This window comes from Salvelinus fontinalis, chromosome 29, assembly GCF_029448725.1.
Source record: "Salvelinus fontinalis isolate EN_2023a chromosome 29, ASM2944872v1, whole genome shotgun sequence".
Taxonomy (NCBI): domain Eukaryota; kingdom Metazoa; phylum Chordata; class Actinopteri; order Salmoniformes; family Salmonidae; genus Salvelinus; species Salvelinus fontinalis.
This window is the reverse complement of record NC_074693.1, coordinates 43111851-43133820: the sequence shown is the minus strand read 5'-3', so window position 1 is coordinate 43133820 and position 21970 is coordinate 43111851. Positions and strand designations below refer to the sequence as shown.

Here is a 21970-nt window from a genome sequence, read left to right as displayed (position 1 = left end):
ATTTCTGTGTATCAGTTGTCAGAACGTCACATAGTTACACATCACGCCTTGTTACTGTTGCAGATCAAGGTCAGATGAACCAGTATTTGACATGGACATGGTGGTGTAGCAGGAAGATTGGTGTACTGTGAACAAAGAGGTTGTGAGTTCAAATCCCAGGTGAGGACTGTTGAATAATAATTACTGTATAAATGAACATGTGTGACATATATAAGTTGAAAACAGTATGTAAAAACACTGTGTGTGTGAGTATCCATTACTTTGCCAACAGAAAAAGAGCTATGAATGGATCAGAGGTTCACAAATCAGGGCCTTGATTGGCTCGACAACAGTAACAAGTGGAAATTGGGGGGGGGGGGACCATCAGGCAATGTCCTGACAACTGATACAAAGAAATGTTCTGGGAATATTATATATTCCCAGAACATGGTAACCATGTTCTGTTTGACATTAAGGAAATGTTCTCTTAACCCTGATGCCAAAACATGCTAAAATGTTCTCAGAAGGTTTTTGCTAACACAGATAGAATAATCCCCATAACTGATAGAAAACTGTACACTCAAACATTAGGGTACCATTACAAAAACGTTCTCTCTCCATAGAATTCTTAGCTGGGTTGACATGCACTCTCACAGTCTTCCAAAGTAGAATCAAGACTAGCACGGAGCACATGGAAAGATCCAATACATCCATTACCCAGCTTCACATTCAGTTTCTATTGTAGTCACTTGAAAAAGTGTGTGATTATAGCTGTCACCTCAGTGAGAAGCTACAGTGCATTCGGAAAGTATTCAGACCCCATGACTTTTTCCACATTTTGTTACGTTACATTCTTATTCTTGAATTGATTAAATAAAAATGTTTCTTCATCAATCTACACACAACACCCAATAATAGCAAAGCAAAAACAGGTCTTTCGAAATGTTTGCTAATTTATAAAAATGTAAAGCATAAATAAATATTTACATAAGTATTCAGACCCTTTGCTATCAGACTCGAAAAATATTGCTCAGATTCAATTGATTGAACATGATTTGGAAAGGCACACACCTGTCTATATTTCATTTACATTTACATTTAAGTCATTTAGCAGACGCTCTTATCCAGAGCGACTTACAAATTGGTGCATTCACCTTATGACATCCAGTGGAACAGCCACTTTACAACAGTGCATCTAAATCTTTTAAGGGGGGGGGGGGCAGAAGGATTACTTTATCCTATCCTAGGTATTCCTTAAAGAGGTGGGGTTTCAGGTGTCTCCGGAAGGTGGTGATTGACTAAGGTCCCACAGTTGACAGTTCATGTCAGAGCAAAAACCAGGCCATGAGGTCAAAGGAATTGTCCATAGAGCTCCGAGAGAAGATTATGTTGAGGCACAGATCTGGGAAGGGTACCAAAAAATGCCTGCAGCATTGAAGATCCCCAAGAACACAGTGGCCTCCATCATTCTTAAATGGAAAAAGTTTGGAACCACCAAAACACTTTGTAGAGCCGGCCGCCCGGCCAAACTGAGCAATCGAGGGTTCCTCTGTGGAGATAAAAGAAACTTCCAAAAGGAAAACCATCTCTGCAGCACTCCACCAATCAGGCCATTATGGTAGAGTGGCCAGACGGAAGCCCCACCTCAGTAAAAGGCACATGACAGCTCGCTTGGAGTTTGCCAAAAGGCACCTAAATAACTCTCAGACCATGAGAAACAAGATTCTCTGGTCTGATGAAATCAAGATTAAACTCTGGCCTGAATGCCAAGCGCCACGTATGGAGGAAACCTGACACCCTCCCTACTGTGAAGCATGGTGGTGGCAGCATCATGCTGTGGGGATGGTTTTCAGCGGCAGGGACTGGGAGACTAGTCCGGATTGAGGGAAAGATGAACAGGGCAAAGTACAGAGAGATCCTTGATGAAAACCTGCTCCAGAGTGCTCAGGACGTCAGACTGGGACGAGGGTTCACCTTTCAACAGGACAACGACCCTAAGCACACAGCCAAGACAACACAGGAGTGGCTTCGGGACAAGTCTCTGAATGTCCTTGAGTGGCCCAGCCAGAGCCCGGACTTGAACCCAATCTAACATATCTGGAGAGATCTGAAAATAGCTGTGCAGCAACACTCCCCATCCAACCTGACAGAGCTAGAGAGGATCTGCAGAGAAGAATGGGAGAAACTCCCCAAATACAGGTGTGCCAAGATTGTTGTGTCATACCCAAGAAGACTCGAGGCAGTAATCACTGCTAAAGGTGCTTCAACAAAGTACAGAGTAAAGTGTCTGAATACTTATGTAAATGTGATATTTCCGTTGTTTTTTTAAACATTTGAAAAAATAGAAAAAAACATGTTTTTGCTTTGTCATAACAGGGTATTTATTTACTGTGTGTAGATTGATGAGGGGGGAAAATATTTTTTCAATTTTAGATCAACTTTAGACATAACTACACGGATCACAAAGATGCTTTTGGGGGTTTTAGGCTGGTTTTGATTGATTGATTGAAGACATTTTTTTGATTGCTTTTTGCATAAACTCAGAAGAGTTTCGTCTGGCTTGTCAGTCAGTGTTGCTCCACTTTACTCCATCAAAGCCCAGTAGCGGTAAGTAGACTAGTCCCCCTTTGACGTCACATCTGTAGTACCTTGGGGGGGGGGGCAATACCCCTGGTCATGAGAGCCAGTGTAAATGATGGGGGGGGCACATGGGTGGGGTGGAAGAACAGGAAACAAGTTCTGGAAAAAGAACACTGTTCTTCTGATGGTCTCTGCCCAAGCCCCCTTCGGGAGGGAGGAAGAGATGGATGTATGGAGGGATAGTGGGGTTGTAGTGAGAGCGTAGCCCACATCCCACATGATGGTCTCAAGGGCTGTGGATGTGAAGGGGAGGGGCCGGGGGTCTGGTTCAAGATTAAATCGGGAGGTGGAAGGGGGAGGAGATGAGAGCTGGAAACAGTAGAGAGGGGAGAGAGAAAGATAGAGATGGCAACAGTACCCCCCCCCCCCCCCCCCCCCCCCCCCCCCCAGCCGCCCCTACCTACCCCCTTTCCTTCTCCACTGCTGCAGGGTGGGGCCTGTTTGCTTTGAAATGCCTGTGTGACTGACGAAGTGCATTCCTAGTTCAATTGTGTCTCTGAGGGGGTGGTGAAAAGGGGGAGGGTGAGAGAGGGAAGACGGGGAGTTAAAATTGGGGGAGGAAAGTGGTGAGGTGGGGGTGAGGAGGGCAGGGCAGGGAGGTCAAACAAATGTCTGATTAAAAGTCTCTTGTTTCTTCCCCCTGCCTGCTTTTGGTAAATGTATAACGTGAAGCTCAGAGGAGGGAAAGGGGGAGTGGAGAGGAGAAGAGGAGTGGAAAGGAAGAGTGGGAAGAGTACTGAAGGCCAGCCTTTCATTTCACACAGCCTCTCCCTCCCTCTTTCTCGCTCACTCTTTCACTCTGCCCATGGATAGTTTCCATGCCCACCTCTGCCACCCACAGCTGGCCATTATAAGCTGGAGCCCTATGACTGCCAGGAGGGAGATTTGCCCCCTCCCAGGGGAATGGACCTCCTGGTGGGGTTAAATGGGAGGTGGAGCAGATGGAGCCTTCAGTTCCAGGCACCACATTAAACTACCTCCGTGGGCAGACAGACAACTTAGTGACTCCCCGCACTCAGTAGTCACACAGGCTAGGGGCCACACATGGAGCAGACAGCACGCATAAACCTGGACTAAGCAGAATCCCATCTCTCTGCTTCTCTGGGAAGAAAGTAAACATCTAGAGATCAGGTTCATATGGGAGCCCATTCCTGGCTGCATATATTTATTTCAGTCTATGGGCATGCCTAGATTCCCATAGACATCATACAGTATATGACCTCATTGGTACTGTCCATCTCCAATGTTCCCTTCTAGACTTAAAGGGACAGTTCACTTCAAAGTCAAGTTCAATCAATTCAAATGTGAGTGTTTTGTGAATACAGGCCGTGAAAAATGTAGATTTTTGAATGAACTGTTAGAGAGGACAGAATATGATATGACCCCTACCATCCGGTCTCATTTCTCTCTTCAATTTCTCCTTACTCCTCATGCCATCCACCATAACTGTCAGTAGTATGGTTGTTCCATGGCACTTTCAAATTCTATTACATTCGTTGTCTTAGTCAGAGTTTACAGATAGGCTTGTGACTGAATGAATAATTTGCACAGATGCCAGAAAAAGCCTGTCATCAAACCTATAGAAATATCACCATAGGACAGCCTGGCTTTTTTTTATCAGAGGGTTTAATGCAAGGTGTGTGTGTGTGTGTGTGTGTGTGTGTGTGTGTGTGTGTGTGTGTGTGTGTGTGTGTGTGTGTGTGTGTGTGTGTGTGTGTACGTGTACGTGTGTACGTGTGTACGTGTGTGTGTGTGTGTGTGTTTTCTATATCCCTCCTGCTATCGCATCATTGATCTGGGTGACCCAGTTGGCAGAGTGCTGAGGGTAGACAGATTACTACAGACAGTCAGCCATTAGAGAGACCTGTACAGTATCCCAGAGCACATGACAACTGCTGCCTTGTCTGCACTGGCAGAGGGAGGCTGAGATCACTCTACATTACGTCAGTCAGAGAAGACGACAGGGGAAAAAAGCAAAACAGAACAGCTCACCAGTTAAAAAAGCAAAACAGAACAGCTCACCAGTTAAAAAAGCAAAACAGAACAGCTCACCAGTTAAAAAAGCAAAACAGAACAGCTCACCAGTTAAAAAAGCAAAACAGAACAGCTCACCAGTTAAAAAAGCAAAACAGAACAGCTCACCAGTTAAAAAAGCAAAACAGAACAGCTCACCAGGTAACTAAAATGTAATCTAACCCTTATTTATCATGAGAGGGCCATAAACAATAACTAGTAATGCGGCATACTCCAACAAAGGTTAACATCTTACTTTTCTGTGAAAAAAAAATTATAAATTGCTGAGGTGTATTCACTTTTGAAGACACACAGTACAAATATGATACAAATATGAAATGTTTTATGATGTATTTCCTATTCAACAAAACTGTATGAATAAGGCTTGAAATGACTTATATGCATTCTAAATGCAGTATAATCAAATTATAAAATGACTAACTATAAGAGTTCACCTTCCTTGTACGTGTAAAATACATAATTGTATGATTAGTGTTAGAGACAATATGCATATTTTCTAAAGATCTCTCTATCAACATGACTGCCCCCATTGCCGTGAACATCACACAGAGCTCTAGATTGGCTTCCTGACCTCGTTAGGAACTCGCCTTTCATCTCATATTAATATTGTCTGTCTACGACAAACAAAGTATTTTTTGTTTAAAATATATGAATGATTTTACATTGTTAAAGTTGACAAAATCGATCTCTGAATGTGCTAGAGTGACCACTTCGCAGGCATGTATGTGCTTTGTCTGTGGCTGTGATGGTGGGCTCAGCCAGGAGTTGATGGACAGTCAGAAGAGCGAATGAAATGGTACGAGGGACATCCCAGCATCAAGTGGTGCCAGATTTCACATCCTACTTCAAACAGGCGGAAGAGTGTTGTTACGGTGTCCACAGATCGATTCATAAGCGAAAATGTCAGTCGGAACCGGTACCAGAACCACGCAGGTCCACTAAACAGGGGACTTTATATCTAAGAGTGTTACTCAATTTCCCAAGCCTCCACAGAGCAAATAAAGCAGTGTAACTTTAGCCTGCGTGGGGCCACTCTTGGCCAGCCACAGGCTACATGAGTACTGGGACACACTCTTTTCAGACCACTTCAATATAAAGTGATTTTCATAGCAGGTTAGGAAATCATTTCGCTAACCCTTACCCTTTTCCTAACATTAATTTAGCAGTTTAGGAGAGTGAGGTTAAGAGTGAGGTTTTCGTAACAGGTTCTCCTAACCTGTTACGAAAACGTTACTTTAGTATCGAAGTGGCGTGAAAAGAGTGTTTCCTCTTGAGTACTACTGGAGTTAGTAGAAGTAATTACCACTCCACTGTGGCACACGTCATGTGACTGGTGGTTGATGTGCTCCACGCTCTCCCTCCCTCTCCCTGCCTCAAACAAACATGCCAGTCTGTTGTACGTGCTGTATATTGAGGAGGAGTAGCTAGCAAAGAACAAACAGCAGAAGACTACTCCACCTCTCCTGGCGCAAAGTGACTGGCAGTCGCAACAACAACCAATTAGAGGCCTGGGGTCTGTTCAGAAGGGAGTGACGTCACAGAGCGTTGTATTGTGTAGAACAGACATGACTGTCTGGTGGAATAGAGAATAGTGTTAGCTCTATTTGTTAGACCTACCTTTCTATCTGCAATGTTCTGAACGTTTCACGAAATTGAATACACCCCTGGCTTCATGAACAAACGTACAGCTTCTAGCAGGCCATTATTTCCCCCTCTTCGCTCTCCTCAGCTGAGCTCATTGTTAACCATGAAAGGAGGTAATTTAGCCAATTGAATAACTAGGCAATGTGTCAGCCCACATGTGGCGACCACACAAACATTGTGAGATATGAGAAAACCTACCAAGAACAAAATATTCTTATCAACCCCGGTTCCTTTCTCTAATTATTTTTTTAACTCAAAAGAGGTGACGTTGTTATAGGGTGGTTGGAGCATGCTCCGGTGGTTCTGGTATAACTATGTGATTGGTGGTTGTAGTATGGGTGGTAATGCTTGCTCAAAGACTCACTCGCCCTGTATCGAGAGATTGAGTTCAGAGTCTCAGAATAGCTCTTGATCTGATGTGCGCCCTTCGGGGGTAAAGGGGAGAAGTGAGAGAGGGAGAACAAAGAGGAGTGTGGCGTTCTTTCCTGCTTGGCAATAATAGCGAGGAAACTGACTCAGACTGGCATTCCTGGCATTTCAGGCAGTACACGCTTGGTTTTCCAAATGCGATTTTAGACGGAGATGATAGACAATGGGCATAAAGTCCTCTCTTCACTATCCAAACACCGCAAAGGTTAGGAAAACAGACCCACTGCAGTCAATTAGTACAGCTCATCACAAAGGGAATATATGCCTCCACTTGAGTGGTTAAGTCTAAGTCTGAGAGAGACTGACAGAAAAGCTTAGCCTCCAATGTACACTACCGTTCAGGGGTTTTTCTTAATTTTTTACTATTTTCTACATTGTAGAATAATAGTGAAGACATTCAAATTATGAAATAACACATGTGGAATCATGTAGTAACCAAAAAAGTGTTAAACAAATCAAAATATATTTTATATTTCAGATTCTTCAAATAGCCACCCTTTGCCTTGATGACAACTTTGCACACTCTTGGCATTCCAGCTTCACCTGAAATGCTTTTCCAACAGTCTTGAAGGAGTTCCCACATGTGCTGAGCACTTGTTGGCTGCTTTTCCTTCACTCTGTGGTCTGACTCATCCCAAACCATCTCAATTTGGTTGAGGTCGGGGGATTGTGTAAGCCAGGTCATCTGATGCAGCACTCCATCACTCTCCTTCTTGGTCAAATAGCCCTTACACAGCCTGGAGGTGTGTTGGGTCATTGTCCTCTTGAAAAACAAATGATAGTCCCACTAAGCCCAAACCAGATGGGATGGTGTATCGCTGTGGTAGACATGCTGGTTAATAAATCACAGACAGTGTCACCAGCAAAGCACCCCCACACCATAACACCTCCTCCTCCATACTTTACGGTGGGAAATACACATGCGGAGATCATCCGTTCACCCACACAGCATCTTACAAAGACACCGTGGTTGGAACCAAAAATCTCCAATTTGGACTCCAGACCAAAGGACAGATTTCCACCCGTCTAATGTACATTGATTGTGTTTCTTGGCACAAGCAAGTTTCTCCTTATTATTGGAGTCCTTTAGTACTGTAGTGGTTTCTTTGCAGCAATTCAACCATGAAGGCCTGATTCACAGTCTCGTCTGAACAGTTGATGTTGAGATGTGTTTGTTACTTGAACTCTGTGAAGCATTTATTTGGGGTGCAATTTCTGAGGCTGGTAACTCTAATGAACTTGTCTTCTGCAGCAGAGGTAACTCTGGGTCTTCCTTTCCTGTGACGGTCCTCATGAGAGCTAGTTTCATCATAGCACTTGATGGTTTTTGCGACTGTACTTGAAGAAACTTTCCAAGTTCTTGAAATGTTACGTATTGACTGACCTTCAAGTCTTAAAGTAATGCTGGACTGTTGTTTCTCTTTGCTTATTTGAGTTGTTCTTGCCATAATATGGACTTGGACTTTTACCAAATAGGCCTATCTTGTGTATATCACCCCTACCTTGTCACAACACAACTGATTGACTCAAACGCATTAAGGAAAGAAATTCCACAAATTAACTTTTAAGAAGGCACACCTTTTAATTTAAATGCATTCCAGGTGACTACCTCATGAAGCTGGTGTAGAGAATGCCAAGAGTGTGCAAAGCTGTCATTAAGGCAAAGGGTGGCTACTTTGAAGAATCTGAAATATAAAATATATTTTTATTTATTTAACACTTTTTTGGTTACTACATGATTCCATATGTGTTATTTCATAGCTTTGATGTCCTCGCTATTATTCTACAATGTAGAAAATAGTTTTTTTTTTTGTTACATTTTTGAATTAGTAGGTGTTCTAAAACTTTTGAACAGTAGAGTATCTCTAGAGAAGTGCAAGAAAATTGCACCCCGTGAAAAAAATTGTAGAATTGCAGGAAATAAACTTTACATTTTTTCTCTGCCAACAAGAGGGGTGTGAACAGGGGGGGGGGGGGCAATGCTGGATGGGGGGCCTGAATGAAAAAGTTTGTGAACCCCTGCTCTAGTTCCCATAAACTGCTAGCTATTAGCCTGGCAAAAGTGAGGCTACATTGAAGGTAACCCAATTCAGCTGTATTTACAGAGGCCTGACCTTAGAGAGCAAAGCAAAATACCAATGTACATGTTGGCAGAAAACCCCAGAAAAACTGAGGACAACACCAATTTTTTGTGGTCATCAAGTGTAGTCAGCAGAGAAGTGCTGTTTTGCAGGAATGCTTCTGGGTTCCTGTTGAGGAAATGACTGTGGTATTAGGCTGGTGTCAAGTCAGTCCTGGAGCCCTGCTATAGTAGAATCCTCTCTGGCTAACTGTTTGCCTGAACTGTTTGGCCTCATGCACATCAATAGGGAAAGAAAACACATGATTTTAGCAGACTAGAGGCTAAGACATGTATCTTATTCAACAACAACAGCACACCCCTACTGAGTGAGAGAATGAAGTAGCCACTGCCCTGACATGGGCACAGACAATTCAACTTTAAAAGAGTCTTTAAGACATTTGCAAGTTGGCAAAGATACCGTTTTCAGAGACATCATCTCACACGGAAGAAAGAACAGACAACCTTTCAAGGCAAACTAGCCCAGTTGATTGGGAATTATCCAAAGGTCATAGTCCTATGAGGTGGCTGTTTGCTAATTCAACAGAGTGGAGGGACAGCGATTAAGAGGCTGCTACCGCCATGCCAGACAAAGAACAGAGCGTACACAGACACAGAATGTACTTTCACTGCCACCGCAACCTACACCAGTGTGTGTGTGTGTGTGTGTGTGTGTGTGTGTGTGTGTGTGTGTGTGTGTGTGTGTGTGTGTGTGTGTGTGTGTGTGTGTGTGTGTGTGTGTGTGTGTGTGTGTGTGTGTGTGTGTGTGTGTGTGTGTGTGTGTGTGTGTGTGTGTGTGTGTATATATAAACTGGTAGTAGTATTCTCAGCTCTGCTCAGCACATGTACATGTCCATGCATGGGCTATGGCACAATGCTCACAGTCACGGCTTGTTTAAACGTTGACAAAACTTTATTGGGTAATAGGGGGTTGCAAGTTGCCATGCCGGGGCGAGATATATGGCCAGAAAGGAAGGCAGTGGACATAGGCATCCTATAATAACAGCCAGTAAGAGAGAGTGCGGCCAGTAAAACAACAAAACATGCTGCTGTTATGTCTGCACTCTGATATATTTCAGTTAGTGGTGTTGCATTAACAGTAACATTAACACACAGTTCAACAGTGCTGTTATTGTTCTGTTATGCCTGACGTCTGTGATATGGGATTGGTTACTCTATTCTGTATGAGTCAGTTGAGTTTGACGTTGAACAACATCTAGTTGATAATGGAGTTGTCATTCTAAACACAGCAGCTTCCTCCAGACCAACAGTGATGTCTGTCTGTTGTAGAAATGCACGGCGTCGGCTGGCGTGCCACAGTCAAATGAAGACAGCGATAAAAACAAGGCCGAAGGCAGCAGCACCCACACCCTCACCCAGACAGGTGCCGCTACTGCTAACTTAGTATGGCAAACCCGAAAGAGCTATAGCATTCTTTGGTGTGTGACAACAGACTGGAGATAATAGTGCTAACTCGCCAGGGCTAATTCTGAAGAGCTGTTGCTAGCATTCTGTGGTGTGTGATACAGACTGGTGCTGCTAGTGCTAACTCGCACGGGCTAATTCTGAAGAGCTGTTGCTAGCATTCTGTGGTGTGTGATACAGACTGGTGCTGCTAGTGCTAACCCGCAGCTCATAGAGCCACATCAGTGCCTGTTAATCCATGATCATTTGCATGGTCATTTACTACTTTTTAAAGCAGAAATATCAGCTATGTGTGTATGATTAATTTATTGATCACAGTGAGATGACCAACATTCACATGACTTCTGCATTGAGTCTTCATATGGATGTTAAATCATACAAATCTAGGAATGTTTTTTAAATGATCAATTGCAGCTTACTTGTAGCCTACACAAGTATCCTGATGCTTTGGAAATATATTGACACACAACCCTCATATCATGGCAGAGCATACCATGCATGAGGAAACAGAAAGAAAAGGGAGTGTAGTGAAAATAGAGGCGGCAAATATAATTGAGAGAATTGAAACAGCAGCCACAAACTGACCTGTAAAGCTTGCACTGACAGGAAATGCATCACTGGGTTTCAGCGACTTCCTGTCTGTTAAACCACATTCAGTAGAAAACTTCTCAGTGCAAGAGTGGAAAGTTCTTTCGCACAACTCCCCCTCCTTCCTTCTAACTAACTGATTCGGTCTTTGACGTGTTTCTAGCCCTTCTCTGTGCCTTCCAAAGTCCAAAACTCGTGTGTGTATAGAAAATTCCCGTATTGTGATTGCAGACCTGATTAATGTATCTCCTCAGAAAGACCAACCTTAAACAAGGACTTATTCCTCAACCCCCATTACATATTTTTACATGTCAGCGAGTAATACTAAGTTTACTGTTCATAATGACCGTGTTAGTGAATGGAAATAGAGTCAGTGGGCCTCTTCTTGTTAACCTTGATATGCTATACGTGCCCTTTCAAAACTCACACTCACACGCTCATCTGACAATCCCACATATAGACACACACACACATAGAAACCACCATGTGATCCTGAGCAAGGTGTTGCCTTCCACTGCAGCGCACCATACCGCACGACCAAAGCTGGCCCCTTTCATCATTGGGTTTCACGCCAATTCTAACCAAGTTCCTGTAACACTGTCCTGCCAGTAGTCCTAACAATCAACCCTATAGTTCTTCTCCATGACAGTTAATACCCACTTGTCACAGATGTCAGTTCAATGTCTAGTTTTAATTTACATTTGGTTGAGTTGTCAACTAATCTGGACTCAAAGTGAAATCAACCAAAAATGTCACCCTGTCATTGGATTTATGTTACAAGTTTGGTAAAGAAAATATGAAATACCCTTACAGTACGTAGATGGCTTTTCGGGTGGAAATGACGTGGAAACAGTGTAGATTTTTTTGGCCCAGTGGGTAGTTACGGTAGCCTCGTACGAACCATCCCGATCTCGTGAGAAACAGAAGGTAAACTTGCGAGATCAGGATGTGAGGCCCCTCAAGGTATTTTGTGAGTTGTTAGCCCAGCTGTTCTGGCGACAAATTTCCATTCGAAGCTTACCAAATATAAACATTCAAGGTTGACCCTTTCGTACAACTTCTTCTTAAAGTGCAATAGAGGATAAAGTCTAAACAGAGACAGCCACAAAGACGCAGAGAACATGGAACAGCCCTATGCACATTTCCTCTCTCCTCATACGTGCAACAGGGTTAAGACAGTCCCTTATTTAACCTGAACAGATATTTCATACCCAAAAGATTAGCAGAATATGACAAAAAGGCCTAAAACTTTAACCAAATATCCACAGAGGTAGGAGCAGCTCAGCATATCCCTTGACTTTTTCCACATTTTGTTACGTTACAGCCTTATTCGAAAATTGATTGAATTCATTTTTTCCTCAACAATCTGCACACAATACCCTGTAATGACAATGCCAAAACATGTTTTTAGAATTTTAAAAAGCAGAAATACCTTTATTAGTATTCAGAACTTTTGCTATGAGACAAAAAAATTGAGCTCAGGTGCATCCTGTTTCCATTGATCCTTCTTGAGATGTTTCTACAAATTGATTGCAGTCCACCTGTGGTAAATTCAATTGATTGGACATGATTTGAAAAGACACGCCTGTCTATATAAGGTCCCACAGTTGACAGTGCATGTCAGAGCAAAAACCAAGCCATGAGGTCGAAGGAATTGTCCGTAGAGTTACGAGACAAGATTGTGTCGAGGCACAGATCTGGGGAAGGGTACCAAAAAATTTCTGCAGCATCGAAAGTCCAAAAGAACACAGTGGCCTCCATCATTCTTAAATAGAATAAGTTTGGGACCACCAAGACTCTTCCCTGAGCTGGCCGCCCGGCCAAACTGAGCAATCGGGGGAGAAGGGCCTTGGTCAGGGAGGTGACCTAGAAGCAGATGGTCACTCTGACAAAGCTCCAGAGTTCCTCTGTGGAGATGAGAGAACCTTCCAGAAGGACAACCATCTCTAGCACTCCACCAATCAAGTCTTTATGGTAGAGTGGCCAGACAGAAGCCACTCCTCAGTAAACGGCACGACAGACCACTTGGAGTTTTCCAAAAGGCACCTAAAGGACTTTCAGACCATGAGAAACAAGATTTTTTATTTATTTTTTATTTTATTTTACCGTTATTTTACCAGGTAAGTTGACTGAGAACACGTTCTCATTTGCAGCAACGACCTGGGGAATAGTTACAGGGGAGAGGAGGGGGATGAATGAGCCAATTGTAAACTGGGGATTATTAGGTGACCATGATGGTTTGAGGGCCAGATTGGGAATTTAGCCAGGACACCAGGGTTAACACCCCTACTCTTACGATAAGTGCCATGGGATCTTTAATGACCTCAGAGAGTCAGGACACCCGTTTAACGTCCCATCCGAAAGACGGCACCCTACACACAGGGCAGTGTCAATCACGAACCCCTGGAGCATTGGGATATTTTATTAGACCAGAGGAAAGAGTGCCTCCTACTGGCCCTCCAATACCACTTCCAGCAGCATCTGGTCTCCCATCCAGGGACTGACCAGGACCAACCCTGCTTAGCTTCAGAAGCAAGCCAGCAGTGGTATGCAGGGTGATTCTCTGGTCTGATGAAATCAAGATTGAATTATTTGGCCTGAATGCTAAGCTTCACGTATGGAGGAAACCTGGCACCATTCCTACTGTGAAGCATCATGCTGTGGGGATGGTTTTCAGAGGCAGGAACTGGAAGACTAGTCAGGATCGAGGGAAAGATGAACGGAGCAAAGTACAAAGAGATCCTTGATGAAAACCTGCTCCAGAGCACTCAGGACCTCAGACTGGGGAGAAGGTTCACCTTCCGACAGGACCCTAAGCACACAGCGGGAGTGTCTCTGAATGTCCTTGAGTGGCCCAGCCAGAGCCCAGACTTGAACCCGATCAAACAAAGTACTCAGTAAAGGGTCTGAATACTTATGTAAATGTGATATTTTTATTTTTACATTTTTATACATTTGCAAAGAATTCTAATAACCAATATTTGCTTCGTCATTATGGGGTATTTTGTGTACATTCATGAGAGAAAAAAACAATTTACTCAATTTTAGAATGAGACTATAACGAAACAAAATGTGGAAAAACTGAGGGGGGTCTGAGTACTTTCCAAATGCACTGTATATTCCGTAATATATTCTATTTTACCAGCAGTAAATGGGCCCACCGTCTTAACCATGGATTCTAAAAAAATAAAAAAATATATGTTTTTTAGAACTACCACCCCACCACCAGCAATCTATTTATATTATGTAGCAACAGCCCACACACCATAGATAGGAAGAGACATTCGAGTTGTGAAAGCAGGACAGGAAGTTGCAGCAAGGGACACTAAAAACATATGTCCCCATATCTCTTAAGTAAAGCTAGTAGCTACTTGATCGCTACTAGAAGCTACTCATTCAAATGTCCATTTGGCAATTTAACCTGTTCACAAAATATCAAGAATGATTAGCATCTGGAAACTGCGAAGGTGCCTATTGGTCATATGTGACCAAACAAATGGTATATGAGTATAGGAAATTATGTGCTGAAGAGCAGCAATACACATCTCACATGGGAGATGGCGGTTTGCTCATCATCATTGCCCCCATCTCCAACCTGCTTCATGTGCACTGAGGTGAAATAATTAGCTTGAGGCCAATTCGCAGGATCCAATAGCAAACTGACATGATTGCAAAATGTGAGTGTAGACGGATGACTCTCTTGCTGAAGAATCTCCACATTTGTCCTTGGTCCAAGAATTACTTCCCTACTTCTCAAGGCACGTCAAAAGAAAGTTTGAGGTTTATGTATGATTTTGATAGTATATCTAATGGTTTTGAAGTCTGTGATATGAGCTTGGGTGGGTGTTAGTCATTTATGTCTCTCTCTCTCTCTCGGGGCTTTTAGGACCTTATGTGTTTGAGTGACAAAATGGGTCGAAATGGAAAAACACAGACACAAGACAGAGACGACTAAAGTATGCCTCTCTTTCAGCCTCAGTTCAGCTGCCTCCTACTGGGCATTGACAATTATACTCAGAAATATTTGAAATGCTTTGTTTTGAAGACTCTCCCGTTGTTTTGGCTGCCGTGCGGGAAGAATTTGGTACGTGACCAAACTGGAATAGCAAAAACACTTTCAACTCCATCCAGTATCCCAACCTTCTACAGAAACAACATATCTCCGAAGCAACAGCTGCCTAAACGCTAACATCCCACTGGGGACACCACATCATTTCAACGTGAAAATTGGATTCATATTTGGTTGAGACGTTGATCAATTCACCCCCTCCAAAAGAAAGCCAGAAGTTTGTTGAATTCCTAATGTATGCTTTCAACAAGATTTTTTTTAAAGCACAACCTAACAATGTTGGATTTTTGGTTTACTTGTCATCTAAATGTGTTATCACAGCGCTTTCAACCATTTAAAAGCGCAACAAAGTTAAAATGGGAATACAATGTCAGATATTTTGTATTTATAAAACAACTTAATGTGTTATCACTGTGCTCCATCTAATAGTGCAACCAAGTGACCTGGATTGCAGTTGAGATTACAATAAAAGTACATTGTGCAATGACGTTGAAGATCTGACGTTATTTCAAAGGTACAAATTCTACATATTTTATGCAAGGTTTGTCTATGTTGAAAATTGGTTACAATGATGACATAATCCTGTGATTGAAATTTCACGCTCAAAACAACAGTTGATGACTTATTTCAAATCCAATGTATTTTCCACGTAGATTCCACGTCACAGTACATTGACAAATTACGTTGAAATAACATTGATTCTACCAGTTTGTGCCCAAATGAACTGGAAACTACTGCTAAAACATGGCCCTCTGAAGCTAATTGCAAGTCCAATGGCCCTCACATGGACTTTTTTAAACTATGCTCCATGGTATGGTTATGAAATAGCACTGTCCCCGCCATCTCGCTCTCTCACACACACACACACACACACACACACATCCCTGATCTGTTTACATGTGTGCTAATACCAACATGTCACAGCACAGGTCGGCAAGAGGAGAGAAAAACCATGCCTGAAACATACCAGCAGCACAAAACCCATGCTTCACACACAGCCACTCATGCAGCAGCAACCTTGAACTAAAAAAAAAGTTGACAGTGAGATTCCTGCTTTTTAGCCTCATCAGACGACCACTGCACCTTGAAACTGTGCTTTGCATTCTCCAACTGGTAATACATGCAAGTTGGCAAGGCTCACCCTAAGAATCATGGTTCCATAGAGAGGGGCTATCAAACGGGGAGGAGAATGCAGTCAAGATACTTTTTTTCTCCAGTAGTTGCTTGAGGCAGAAATTACAGCATACCGAGCCTGTATTGAAATTGTGCCCTCAAATCTTGGAGTACTATCAGAACACTGAGGCTTTGGCTCCTTCTGGGAGTGGGGACATGGCTGCTAAGAGCGGTACATACCAAAACAGGTCTGGACAAAAGCGGGCTGGTGCGTCCACCCATCGTCAGGCATGCTGCAAATCAACAACACACACACAGTCAGCACACCTACAGAAAGAGGAGCTTAACTCGGCTTCATTGGCCTCAATCTTATCGCAGACTTTGCCAAAGTTTGGGGTCAAATGCTTTAAAAAAAAGCTTCCACAGCTGTGTTTCTTATAGCTTGGTGAGTGCGTGGTTGTCTTATGGTTATTTTTCATTCAACCTTCCCACAATATTCTGGGAATGATGCAGGATACCCAGCTAGCATATAACGTTCTGAGAACCATATGTATTTCCTGTGGGAATTTTAGTACTTCAGCATAACATTTTCTGCAGGTTTCTTCGTGGTTCTATTTATGGTCATGTTCTCAGAACGTTTAGAGAATGTTAAGAAACAATGTTCTTCTGTGGGAATTTCAGTACTTCAGCATAACATTTTCTGCAGGTTTCCTCATGGTTCTATTTAAAGTCATGTTCTCAGAACATCAATCAATCAGTCAAATGCATTTTAATTTCCGTTTAAAAAACGTTGTTTTACCATTCCGGAAACGTATGGCTTCGTTCTCAGAACCAATTGGAAACCAAAAACGGACGTTCCCACAACTTCCAAGAAACCAAATGTGCTAGATGGGACCTGCCTGTGGGCGAAGGAGTTTTTTGCATGCGTCCAGAGGCATTGAAACTGAGGACATGGGGAAACTGAAGTGAGCACATGTCCTGTGTCCCCTCAATTTTATGCATTTGTAGATTTCTTCAGTTTTTTTAAAACAATCAATTCAAAGACATTGAACTTGGTAATCAGTGCCCATTCAAACAAATCACTTGCATGACGCATCTGCCTGCATCTATAGTACTGCATTGAGTAGAATCATATATTAGGTTCTGAAATTGTGGCATATTTCCTTTGGGTAAATCACTTCAGTTAGAAATCCCACAGATTAGTTGTGAAATTACTTAATTTGCAGCTTTAGCAGAAATGTAAAGATTAAAACTAAGAGTGAGCTGTCTGTAAACAGCTAAACAACCACCAAATCAGCTCTTACAATCTGATACCCATCTAAAACCCTGACAGCCAGGACCACTCACACCATAGAAAACTGAGAGAACACTATCTCTTCTTCAAATGAGCTTATCGCACTTCAGACAATGAAATACCAGCATAACAGAGTCTTCCCATGAGAACTGGGGCGTCACTAAGGAGAAAGTAAGACAAATTATCAGTGAAAAGCAGCAGATGTGTCACACCCTGGCCTTTGTTATATTGATTTTCTTTATTAGTTTAGTTAGGTCAGGGTGTGACATGGGATGTTTGTGTGTTTTGTCTAGTTTAGGGTGTGTGTATTGTTTAGGGGGTTTTGTAGAGTGTATGGGGTTGTGTTCAGTGTAGAGGTTTAGGAAAGTCTATGGTTGCCTGCTTTGGTTCTCAATCAGAGACAGCTGTTTATTGTTGTCTCTGATTGGGAGCCATATTTAAGGCAGCCATAGGCTTTAGGTGATTGTGGGTAATTGTCTATGTTCTATGTTGCATGTGTGCACTTAGTCTATTATAGCTTCACGTTTGTTGTTTTGTTTTCGTTCGTTTTTGTCCTCCAATAAAATAAATGTATTTTTCACACGCTGCGCCTTGGTCCACTCATTATCCTTTAGACGATCGTGACAGAATTACCCACCACAAAAGGACCAAGCAGCGTGTAAAGCAGCAGCAGGAGCTATATACACAGGATTCTTGGACTTGGGAGGAGATACTGGATGGTAAGGGACCTTGGGCACAACCGGGAGAATATCGCCTCCCTCATGAAGAGCTGGAGGCAGCGAAAGCCGAGAGGAGGCGATATGAGGAGGCAGCACGGAAGCAAGGCTGGAAGCCCGTGAGTAAAACCCAAACATTTCTTGGGGGGGGGCTACAAGGGAGTGTGGCGAAGTCAGGTAGGAGACCTGCGCCAACTCCCTATGCTTACCATGGAGTGCGAGAGTACGGGCAGACACCGTGTTATGCGGTAGAGCGCATGGTGTCTCCTGTACGTGTGCATAGCCCGGTGCGGGTTATTTCACCTCCCCGCACTGGCAGGGCTAGATTGAGTATTGAGCCAGGTGCCATGAAGCCGGCTCAACGCGTCTGGTCTCCAGTGCGTCTCCTAGGGCCGGCATACATGGCGCCAGCCTTACGCATGGTGTCCCCGGTTCGCCTACACAGCCCAGTGCGGGTTATTCCACCTCCCCGCATTGGTCGGGCGACGGGGAGCATACAACCAGGTAAGGTTGGGCAGGCTCAGTGCTCAAGGGAGCCAGTACGCCTGCATGGTCCGGTATATCCGGCGCCACCTCCCTGCCCCAGCCCAGTACCACCAGTGCCAACACCACGCACCAGGCTTCCAGTGTGTCTCCAGAGCCCTGTTCCTCCTCCACGCACTCGCCCTATGGTGCGTGTCTCCAGCCCGGTACCACCAGTTCCAGCACCACGCACCAAGCCTCCTGTGCATCTCCAGAGTCCTGTGCGTCCTGTTGCTGCTCCCCGCACTAGCCTTGAGGTGCGTGTCCTCAACCCGGTACCTCCAGTTCCGGTACCACGCCTACTGTGCGCCTCAACCGGCCAGAGTCTGCCGTCTGCCCAGTGCCGCCTGCACTGTCCGTGTGTCCCGAGCCGTCAGAGCCGCCCGTCTGTCCCGAGCCGTCAGAGCCGCCCGTCTGTCCCGAGCCGTCAGAGCCGCCCGTCTGTCCCGAGCCGTCAGAGCCGCCCGTCTGTCCCGAGCCGTCAGAGCCGCCCGTCTGTCCCGAGCCGTCAGAGCCGCCCGTCTGTCCCGAGCCGCCAAAGCCGCCCGTATGTCACGAGCCGCCAGAGCGGCCCGTCTGTCCCGAGCCGCCAGAGCGGCCCGTCTGTCCCGAGCCGTCAGAGCCGCCCGTCTGTCCCGAGCCGCTAGAGCCGTCCGCCGGCCATGACCAGCCAGAGCCGTCCGCCGGCCATGACCAGCCAGAGCCGTCCGCCGGCCATGACCAGCCAGAGCCGTCAGCCGGCCATGAACAGCCAGAGCCGTCAGCCGGCCATGACCAGCCAGTGCCAGCCGGCCAGGATCCGCCAGAGCCAGCCGGCCAGGATCCGCCAGAGTCAGCCAGCCAGCCAGGATCCGCCAGAGTCAGCCAGCCAGCCAGGATCCGCCAGAGTCAGCCAGCCAGCCAGGATCCGCCAGAGCCAGCCAGCCAGGATCCGCCAGAGCCAGCCAGCCAGGATCCGCCAGAGCCAGCCAGCCAGGATCCGCCAGAGCCAGCCAGCCAGGATCCGCCAGAGCCAGCCAGCCAGGATCCGCCAGAGCCAGCCAGCCAGGATCCGCCAGAGCCAGCCAGCCAGGATCCGCCAGAGCCGTCAGTCAGCCAGAGTCCGCCAGAGCCGTCAGTCAGCCAGAGTCCGCCCCTCAGTCCGGAGCTGCCCCTCAGTCCGGAGCTGCCCCTCAGTCCGGAGCTGCCCCTCAGTCCGGAGCTGCCCCTCAGTCCGGAGCTGCCCCTCAGTCCGGAGCTGCCCCTCCGTCCTATTCAGTCCGGGACTCGCCGTTCCAGAGGCGCCACCAAAGCGGATAGTGACTATGGTGGAGGGGGGGTCCACGTCCTGCACCCGAGCCGCCGCCATAGGGAGCCCACCCGGACCCTCCCCTTCTGTGTCAGGTTTTGCGGCTGGAGTCCGCACCTTTGGGGGGGGGGGGGTACTGTCACGCCCTGGCCTTTGTTATATTGATTTTCTTTATTAGTTTAGTTAGGTCAGGGTGTGACATTGGGGACGTTTGTGTGTTTTGTCTAGTTTAGGGTGTGTGTATTGTTTAGGGGGTTTTGTAGAGTGTATGGGGTTGTGTTCAGTGTAGAGGTTTAGGAAAGTCTATGGTTGCCTGGTTTGGTTCTCAATCAGAGACAGCTGTTTATTGTTGTCTCTGATTGGGAGCCATATTTAAGACAGCCATAGGCTTTAGGTGATTGTGGGTAATTGTCTATGTTCTATGTTGCATGTGTGCACTTAGTCTATTATAGCTTCACGTTTGTTGTTTTGTTTTTGTTCGTTTTTGTCTTCCAATAAAATAAATGTCTTTTTCACACGCTGCGCCTTGGTCCACTCATTATCCTTTAGACGATCGTGACAAGATGGCTCATATGAAGACTGAGGGGGAGCACGCCTACAGGTCTGGAAAACATGTAACCAGCCCAGGTGAGATATCCAGGCCAATAGTGGTCAAGTTCCTGAGTTTTAAGGACAAGGTGGTTGTTCTGGAGAGAGCAAAGAACTTAAGAGGAACTAACATCTTCCTCAACAGGAACTTATCTGAAGCTGTGCGCCAGAGGCAGAAAGAACTTACCCCAGCTATGAAAGCTGCCACAGAGCACGAGAACATTGCTTACATCCGCTACGACATGCTCATTGTCCACCCTCCCTCCCAAAAGCCTGGGAGGAATGAGAGCGCAGAGCATCAGGGTCAGTAGCTTCAGCCCCACATCACACACACACACATATCTCTAATAAGCTACCAAGGAAAGGACTAAGAATAGCCCATATTAATATATGTAGCTTTAGAAATAAGGTTAATGAAATTAATCTTGCTGACATCAGATAAGATTCATATACTGGCCATCGCTGAAATGTACTTAGATAATTCCTTTGATGATACAGCAGTAGCAATACACGGATATAACATCTACAGAAAAGACGGGAATGCCTATGGGGGAGGTATTCCTGTATATGTTCAGAGCCATATTACCATAAACCTTTAGAGGATCTCATGTCAAATGTTGTTGAAGTTTTGTGGTTGCAAGTTCACCTGCCTCATCGAAAGCCTCTTCTTTTGGTGTGCTGCTATAGGCCACCAAGTGCTAACAGTCAGTATTTGGATAATATGTGTTGCAATGCTTGATAATGTGTGTGATGTTAACAGAGAGGTCTATTTTCTGGGTGACCTGAACATTGACTTGTTAGCAACTAGCGGTCCTCTCAAGAGGAAGATTATAACTGTGACTAATGCCTGTAATATGACAGAGGTTATCACGCAACAAACTAGAGGGCATATCAATAGTGTTGGATCTGTGACATTCACATATATTGATCATATCTTCACTAATGCTGCTGAGCTTTGCTCAAAAGCAATATCAGTTTCCATTGGCTGTAGTGACCATAACATTGTGGCAATAACAAGAAAAGCCAAAGATTCTTGTTGAAGATGTCAAAAAGGTTGTTGGTCTGATGTGTATGAGGAAGTGAATCCAGATGCAGCACTGGAAGTATTTGTAAAATGATTCATGCCAATTGTTGACAAGCATGCACGCATGCACCTGTTAAGAAACTAACTGTGAGCGCTGTTGGAGCCAACTGGATTGATGATGAATTGAAAAATTGTATGGTTCAAATAAATTATGCAAAAAAGGTGGCAAACAAGTTAGGCTGCTCACTGATAGGTTGACATACTGTAAATTGAGAAATTATGTGAATAAACTGAACAAAAAGAAGAAGTTATATTACCAAACAAGAATAAATGACATTAAACACAATGGAAAAAGACTTCGGAGTACCTGAAATGATATCATGGGCAGAAAACTTAAAGCTTGTGGGAATGTGATGAAAGAAATAAAAGCTGAAATAAATAATTGGTGGGTTGGTGGGTCATTTTCAACCCAAAAAAATTGATATTTCCAATCATTTC

At 44.6% G+C, this 21970-nt stretch overlaps 1 protein-coding gene across 3 annotated transcripts in view; it reads right to left on the bottom strand.

Moving 5' to 3' along the window:
- The window catches only part of LOC129828024 (ETS-related transcription factor Elf-4-like), an 85065-nt gene that overhangs the window by 29532 nt on the left and 33563 nt on the right, over positions 1-21970 (bottom strand). Inside the window, exon 2 of one of the 3 annotated variants that reach the window (XM_055889428.1) lies at positions 16281-16333. The exons of the other annotated variants lie outside the window; for them this stretch is intronic. The gene's annotated coding sequence lies outside the window, so the exon portion shown is untranslated. The remainder of the gene's footprint in view (positions 1-16280; positions 16334-21970) is intronic. 3 annotated transcript variants of the gene reach the window in all.